The sequence below is a fragment of the Pistacia vera genome, unplaced genomic scaffold (assembly GCF_008641045.1).
Source record: "Pistacia vera cultivar Batoury unplaced genomic scaffold, PisVer_v2 Contig1129, whole genome shotgun sequence".
Lineage (NCBI taxonomy): Eukaryota > Viridiplantae > Streptophyta > Magnoliopsida > Sapindales > Anacardiaceae > Pistacia > Pistacia vera.
In genome coordinates, this window is record NW_022195170.1 from 131,009 (window position 1) to 139,850 (window position 8,842).

An 8,842-nucleotide genomic window follows, 5' to 3' on the forward strand; every position below is an offset into this window, starting at 1 on the left:
CAACCCAAACACCCTTGTAGCCAAACATCCATTTTAAGATATTTTAATTTTAATTTATCATTATCTCAATTAAATTAAATTAATATATATCTCACTTATTTAATTTTAACATCAAATTAAATAAAGGCTACGACCTCAACAAATTTAATTGCACTGTGAAATTACCAAAATACCCTTTTGCCTAAAAAGACGAAAACGCCTTTCTTCTAAACTGGTTCTTAAATTATCTTCTATGTGTGTGACCGTAGGCTCCTTATCATACCGGTAGTGTGTAGTATCGCGATTAATACCAATTAATTGTCTCACTACACACATACCAAGATTGGCCCCTAGCAAGGCATCGTGACCACCCAATAGATTCGGATTCGGATTCAGTGAAGCAGCTACCTGTCAACGATATGGTTCCTGTGCAATCTGATCCTTTCATCATACGTTATCTCGACGAGACTGTGGCATAGAAATATTGTCAACCTCGGTTACCCTCGATATTATGTATTTAGTTACTAGACCAATGACCTGTATTATAAACTGGATAGAGCAACAACTCAATCCCACTGTGGCCACAGTTTTAGTGTTATTGCCATTTACTGAATTGCGTTGTGAGATAACTTCTCCCATACCCGGGAGTGATGAATCCTCTGTTTATCCACCATAGTCTTGATACACTCCTTAATGCAGCCAATCACCACCGTATTGACAGCTCTAAAAAGAACTGTGTTAGGCTAGTGTCAAACTGCACCAATCGGTGCACACAATGCTCCGGTGATCTCAAGTCTAAGGATCACATGCACCACCATTCATTAGAGGATTTGTTCCATAAACACTAGGGTTACCATCCATATGGAATCCTTTGGTGGGTCAGTCCAGTGAACTTGCCTACAGCAAGCACCCATGTGTTGCACCAGGTTGTCACCAAACAACCTTGACATGTGAGATCAGTCACTACCTTTCGACAGGGTCATTCAACACCATGATAGCCTTACCGTATTATCTGTGCCCTTAGTTCAGAATAATACTGGGGCTACATATATTTCTAGAATGGCCACCTTATGTGCTCATAAGGTTCTCACTATCAAGATTTGAAACAATTGATATCCTCGTTACGGTTCTACCATTCTAAGTACATATATCAATACATACAATGATGATTTATGCGATATAGTATAAAATGCCTTTTATTGATCAATGAACATTATTACAAAGTGTCAATTCTACAATAATTGATTGGCTCTAGGACATCTACTCTAACATCTACTCTACGGATCCAAGAGTTACACTTGAGGTCAATGGTTAGCACCATTGAATTGTATAATTGTTTTGTTTGCCCAATTTATATTTGAGGATTAATGGTTGGCGCCATTAGCTGGTATAAATTGGCTTTGTGACCTGCCTAAATCAACCATTTTTAACTTGATTTGATCAACGAAGGTTTAAAATGGAATTAATGGGATCTTGGCCCACTAGGAAGACCAACAGGCCTTCCTGAGTTTAATAGTGAGGGCTACTAGAACTTGAGTAAAATAGTGGGAGCGTTTAATTAATTAAAAGACCTTGATTAATTAAATCATAACATGATATTAACTCGCTTTATTTTTCACTTGTAGACTCACAAAATGACAGCCAATAACCTATCATTGCGATCGCTTATCGAATTGGGAAACAAGTTTGATGGTGAGAATTTCATTAACTGGTATAGAAATGTCAACAAATACTTAAGTCTAACAATAGCTTATACACCATCGAGCAGGCTTTGTCACCGCAGCCTCCTGATAATTCCATCCAACAGACTGCGTACATTTATATGAAACGTACACACGATGCTAAAGTCGAACTGATAAGGTACATCATGTTAGAATCAATGATACAATTACTGCAAATGCAGTATGGGGATGTCGACTTACCTACCATAATTTATACTCTTTGCGATAAAGAGAAGTATATGGTGTCACAGTCACTATTCAGATGCAAGATGGATAAGGGTGCCAAAGTTAGGCCTCATATGCTCAAGATGATTGAGTGTGTTGAGACACTAGAGGTTTTGGGATGTGCTCTTGATAACAGTTTAGTAATAGACCTAGGCTTACAATCCTTACCTAATATTTTTTCTCAATTTGTTCAAGACTTTGTTAAGGACAATGAGAAGAAAACCCTACCTGAGCTTCTGGAGGTACTGTAGGCTACTAAGCTAGGCATGAAAATGTCCGAGGCATTGATTTTAGTTGAAGCTAACTCAAGTGTAGATGAAAAGGCTCAGGAGTCATTGGAGGGAATTGTTGTGGAAAAGAGAGTATTTGTCCTCACTGTGAGAATCCCATCCACTGGAGGAAACACTGCAAGGCCTTCCTAGCAAGCAAGAGGAAGACTACTAGATCTTCTTCTAAAGGTATGTTCATGTTTGAGATTAACTTATCTCCTAACACATCTTGGGTTATTGACACTGGATGTGCATCTCACATTTGTACTAATTTGCAAGGACTGCGACATAGTAGATCGCTTCGCCGAGGGGAGATAGACATACCATTGGGAACAGAGCTACAGTTGTTCCTTTAGTTTTAGGTGTTTATCAATTATCTTTGCCTTCGGGCCTTATCTTGAAACTACTGGATTGTTATTATGTACCTTCAGTTTCGAAGAATATTATTTCCATGTCTGCTTTGGATAGTTTTGGATATCGTTTTGATATATCTAATGGATTGTTATCTTTTAGTTTGAATGATATTCATTATGGAAATGCTAGATTACATAATTGTTTATATGCTCTGGATATGGATAATAAAGGGATATTCAATCTTGAAAATAAGAAAGCCAAGCATGGTGATCTGAACCAAACATTTCTCGGCATTGTATGTTAAGTCATGTTAATCAAACTTGCATAGCAAAACTCCATAAGGACAAAGTCTTGGACCCATTTGATTTTCAATCTTATGGGGGCGTTTGGTTGGGGGGTATTTGACATTACTGGGGGTAAGTGATCTTCTATTACTTGACAACCAAATATTACTTGATTACCATGTTTGGTTGTCAAGTAATATAAGATACTAGTAATCTTCAAATACCAATAGTTGTTACTATTGGTAATATTGAAGGTAATCTGATTACCTCCATTTTCTTAGGTATTTTAAGATTACCAGGGTTATCTTCTTTTGTTACAATTCCCTTATTAATAAAAATTTTGGACAATAATGCCCCTATTTTAAAAGAAATTTACATTAATATCCTATTTCAATTTTACCCTTGTTTAATTAAAATTTTGGACAATAATACCCTTATATTTAAAACAATTTACAGACCCACTGTCACCCAGCCACCACCACCACCACCACCACTGTCACCCAGCCACCACCGTTGACAGTGGGCCAACCATCACGGACCACCGCCGGAAAGTCACCGGAGTCCCTAAAAAAGAACTAGATTCTGTGGGAGGCTCCGGGAGGCTTCTGGCCATTTTCGGCCAGATCGATGGAATTGGTCATTAATAACCCAATCGCTGGCCATTAACGGCCAGATCTGGCCCATAATAGCCAGGGATCTGGCCTGATATGGCCGTTTTCGACCACCAATATGGCCAGAAACGACCATATTGGAGCCTCTTGGTCATGGCGAGCGACTGACGGCGACTTTCAAAGACTTCTGGCTGTGGTTTGTGGTGGCAGTGGCAGGAGGTAGAGATGATTTCATAATAAATTAAAGTTTTATATAAGCGGGGGTGTTTTAAGTAAATCTGAAATATTGGGGGTTAAAAGAAATTATTCAAAAATTAATAGTAAAAATAATATTATATTAATATTTGAAAAGGGGACAATTTAGTAATTTAAATAATATACCCACCAATTTATTCCCCACAACCAAACATATTAATATAACATACCCACCAACTAACCAAACACATTTTCTTAAAGATTCTCAGTAATCTTCCAAGGTAATCTATCTTTCCAGTAATCCAACATTCCTAGTAATCTAACATTCCTGAACCAAACGCCCCTCATGAGGTATGCAAGTCATGCCTTTTAGAAAAGATAACCAACTTGCCTTTCACTAGTAATAGTCAAAGATCTACTGTACTGTTAGGCATCATTCATAGTGATGTATGCGGTCCAATGACAGTTCAAGAGGAGGATATTCTTACTTCATCACATTTATTGATGATTTCAATAGATATGGATATATCTATTTAATGAGAGATAAATTTGAATCATTTAACAACTTCAAAGAATTTAGGAATGAAGTACAGCACAAGCTTGGTAAAAGTATTAAAGCCCTTCGGTCGGACCAAGAAGGTGAATACTTAAGCTTGGAGTTTGGAGAGTACCTTAAAAAATGTGGGATAGTATCACAACTCACACCTCCGTATACACCTCAGCATAATGGTGTATCAGAAAGGAGGAATCAAACTTTACTTGACATAGTTTGATCAATGATGAGTTTTTTTGATCTACCTACATCATTCTAGGGTTATGCTTGGAGACTGCGATTCTACATTGAACCGTGTGCCATCCAAATCAGTGGATAAGACTCAATATGAACTACGGAATGGGTGAAAGCCCAAGTTTTCTTTTCTGAGAATTTGGGGTTGTACTATTTATGCCAAGAAATTGACATCAAATAAGCTTGCCCCAAATTTGACAAATGTATATTTATGGGATATCCTAGGGAAACCATAGGATACTATTTCTACTAGCTAGAAGAGTGAAAATTTTTTGAAGCTTGAACTGGGATATTCTTAGAGAAAGAATTTCTCCAATATAGTACAAGAGTAGAAAAGTCGAACTCAATGAAGTTCAAACTTCACAAAAAATAGTTGATGAGGAACATGCAGATGTATCACCTGAGATAGAAGAACATAAGGAGGAGGTCGCTTCATAGGTCGTGGAATAAAGTGAACCACCTCAAATTACATAGGAGCTACATAGGTTTGGTAGAGTATGTCGTGAGCTCGAGAGGTATGGTTTTCTCGTGACTCAACATGACGGCGTAATGGTTTATCAAGACGATGAACCTCAAACCTACGGTGGTGCTATATCAGATCCAAATTCTGCAAAATGGCTTAAGGCCATGAAATTTGAAATAGACTCCATGTACTAGAACCAAGTATGGACTTTGGTGGATTTACCCAAATGGGTCAAACCCATGGGATGTAAATGTGTCTTCAAGAAGAAGACGAACATGGAAGGAAACGTGCATACCTATTGATGGGAATGCAAAATGTCATATTTAACCCCCTTAATGTTTAGTATTTTATATGTATTTGTTTCCTAATTATACTCATTATTACTTTAGTTTGGTTTAGGAAGCAAACGGAGGTGTTAATTGAAAAACGGAATTAATTAGGGGAATTCGGACAGTTTCGCCACTGCTTCGTATTCTGGGCATAATTCTCTCATCTGAGCTCCGATTGAGATGATTCGAAATGATGTGGAACGCTAAGAAAGAGATCTACAACTTTCATGAGTTTTTAGAGATACCGGCTGAATAAAGGTTGTAATCGAGCTTGAATTTGATGCACCTGCATTGCCGACGTCCTGGAGCATTCTGACTTGTTATGCAAGTCAGTCTATTATTGCACGTTTTGAAGACATACATGCTGCACGAAAATTACAGCTGGAAACACCACTTTCCTATTTTATTAGGACTCTATTTTATTTTATTTCCAATTAGAATTAAATTAGGATTAATGTTATTTTAGGATAGGAGAATATTTCTTTTAGGAGATTGAGTGGGATTTGAATTCTTAAATTAGATTTTAAAAGGGAGATCAGAGTAGGTTTTGGGGGACCACGCCTCTCTCTCTTCTCTTCTCTGAAATTTTCTTTCACTTGAGTTTTTGTGATGGCCATGAGCGGCTAGAACTTTTGTAACTTGGTCGAAGGAAACGGAAACCTCGGAATCAAATAAACTGTGAGATCTTTCTGTTTTTAGTGTTAAATTCATGTTTGAGTATTGAATGTTATTCTGTGCATATTTTCATGATTGATGCATTTAATTACTAGGAGGCCTACTAGTGTATTATTTGTTGAAATCTACTGCTAAGTTTGATATCAAATCCGTAATTGTTTGATCCCTCCAACTTGTGAAGCAATTAGGGTTAGTAATTTGCTGCGTCAGGAATTAGTAACCTTACGAAGAACATTCAACTAAATTAAATACAACCGCTTGTGTTTGTGTTGTTTAGCTTCATCGATCTCTCTAATTCTTAAGGCTGCCACTAGATTAAATCTTGAGCGCTTGTCTAGGGTTGTTTAGGGGTAAGATTAATTAGGATCGCTTGTTTCCTGATTAATTACAATTAAGGAGAGATAGGAAATTAGTTCCAACGGTGAATATTCAATGTGTGAATTGATTATCTTTGCATCAATGATCAGTTGTAAGATTCCGATGGTGGATGTTGACAGAGACCAAGTTCGTCATTTTGATTGAATTCGAATTAAATTGTTTTTGTTTTTGCTGAGATTGTTTTCTGTTTTTACACAAACCCCCCAGCCTTTTTCACATCAAAGAAAATTCGGCTAGACACTCTTCGTGGGATCGACCCTTGCTTACCCTATTTACAGTTCAGTAGTTAGGTTCGGAAGGTTTTAATTCTGGGTGCCTACGACAGCACGCCAGATTTTGGCGCCGTTGCCGGGGAGTGATTCTAGTTGATTATTTTTGTTTTTGTAATTTTTTTTATTGCGTTTTTTGTTATATTTTTTTTTATTTTGCAGAAAAAAAAAAAAAAAAAACTGTGAACAGTAGTACTGTTCTGGATGAACAGTAGTACTATTCATAAGGAAAATTTTGGTTGAGTTAGGAGTGCTGCGAGTACCCGTTTCGAAGAAAACGACGTTCTGAGCAAAACTAGAAAATTTTCTAGCCCCACCCTCTTGAGGCCAAATTCGAATGTTTTGATATAGTTTTTGCCATTTTAGTGTTTCTGGCCAATTTAATTTAATTTAATTTATTTTTTTTTTAAATTTTCTAGTTAGTTTTCAATTTTTGTCATTCATTCTAATTCTTTTATTAGGTTTTTTGTTGTATGACCAGGTCCTCTAACCTTGGTGATTTAACATTCGATCCAGAAATTGAAAGCACTTTGCGTAGGTTAAGGAAGGAAGTTCGGAGAAATTCTGAGGAAAGCAATTTGGCTTTTGATTCCCAATTTGCTAGCAACTCTGATTTAGAAGAGGAGGACGTCATGGCTGGAAATCGGACTTTGAAAGAGCTTGCTGCCCCTGATTTGAATCAAGCACCTTTATGCATAACTTTTCCTGTTTTAGATGCTGCTACTACTTTTGAATTGAAATCTGGACTAATACATCTCTTGCCCACTTTTCATGGTCTTGCAGGTGAAGATCCTCACAAGCATCTAAAGGAGCTTCATGTGGTTTGCACGAGTATGAAACCTACGGGGGTGACCGAGGAGCAAATCAAATTAAGAGCCTTCCCGTTTTCTTTGAAGGATGCGGCTAAGGATTGGCTCTATTATCTACCCTCCGGAACTATAACCACATGGAACGAGATGAAGAGATTATTTTTGGAGAAATACTTCCCAGCTTCGAGGGCAGCAAACATTCGGAAAGAAATTTGTGGTATAAGGCAGCACAACGGAGAGTCCTTACATGAATACTGGGAGCGTTTTAAGAAATTGTGTGCAAGCTGCCCCCATCATCAGATTAGTGAGCAGTTACTGATCCAGTACTTCTATGAGGGCCTCACATACACTGATAGGAGCATGATTGATGCTGCAAGTGGAGGAGCTTTGGTGGATAAGACCCCTGAGGCCGCGAGGAACTTGATTGCAAATATGGCGGCCAATTCTCAACAGTTTGGCAGTAGGCTTGACCTTCCATCTAGGCGTGATAATGAGGTAAATATTTCTTCCCTAGAACAACAAATCTCTAGTCTAACTTCTCTTGTTCGTCAAATGGCTGTAGGTAACATGCAAACAGTGAAGGCTTGCGGGATTTGTTCGGTAGTAGGGCATCCAACTGACATGTGCCCAACTCTTCAAGAGGAGCCTGTTGAGCAAGTGAATGCAGCAGGTGGTTTCCCTGGACAACCGCAAAGGAAATATGATCCTTATTCGAGCACATATAACCCTGGATGGAGGGATCACCCTAATCTTGGCTATGGGAATCAACAAATGAATCAACCCTACCCTCAAAACAGCCTAAATTACCAGCAGTACAAGCAGCCATACCCCCCTAGACAACAACCGAGCCAAACTTCTAATTCTGGTATGTCTTTAGAAGATATTGTTAAGTCTCTTGCAACTAATACTTTGCAATTTCAACAGGAGACGAGAGCCAGTGTTCAAAGTTTGGAGAATCAAATGAGTCAAATGGCAACCGCGATCAATAGGCTGGAGGCGCAAAGTTCGGGGAAATTACCTTCTCAAACGGTGGTAAATCCAAGAGAAAATGTAAGTGCGATCGTCTTGAGAAGTGGTAAAGAGGTTGAGATTCCAATGAAGGCAGCCCCTGCATCGTCGAAGGAAGAAAAGGAGAAAGATGTAGTTGTAGACAGCAACGTTCCCAATGACGATGGTGTTCCTAAGCGTAAGTTTCCGCCTCTGTCCGACTATAAACCGGTACCACCTTTTCCTCAAGCTTTAGCAGAATCTAGAAGAGATGAGCAAAACAGAGATATGTATGAGACTTTTCGTAGATGCGAGGTAAATATTCCACTTTTTGATGCTATTAAACAAGTACCTCGTTATGCTAAATTCTTGAAAGAATTGTGCACACTTAAGAGGAAACAGAAACTTAAGGGGTGTGAAAAGGTGAGAGTGGGAGAGAATGTTTCTGCAGTGATTCAGAGAAAACTTCCAGCGAAGTGCAAGGATCCAGGTATGTTTACTATCCCT

The 8,842-nt window shown here is 38.3% G+C and overlaps 1 non-coding gene across 1 annotated transcript; it reads right to left on the reverse strand.

The window, feature by feature from the left end:
* Window positions 1-7,543: 7,543 nt before the first annotated feature.
* Window positions 7,544-7,650, reverse strand: LOC116142642. Its single transcript, XR_004130024.1, has one exon. It is a non-coding gene; the product is annotated as a small nucleolar RNA R71 (small nucleolar RNA).
* Between the last annotated feature and the right edge of the window lie 1,192 nt (window positions 7,651-8,842).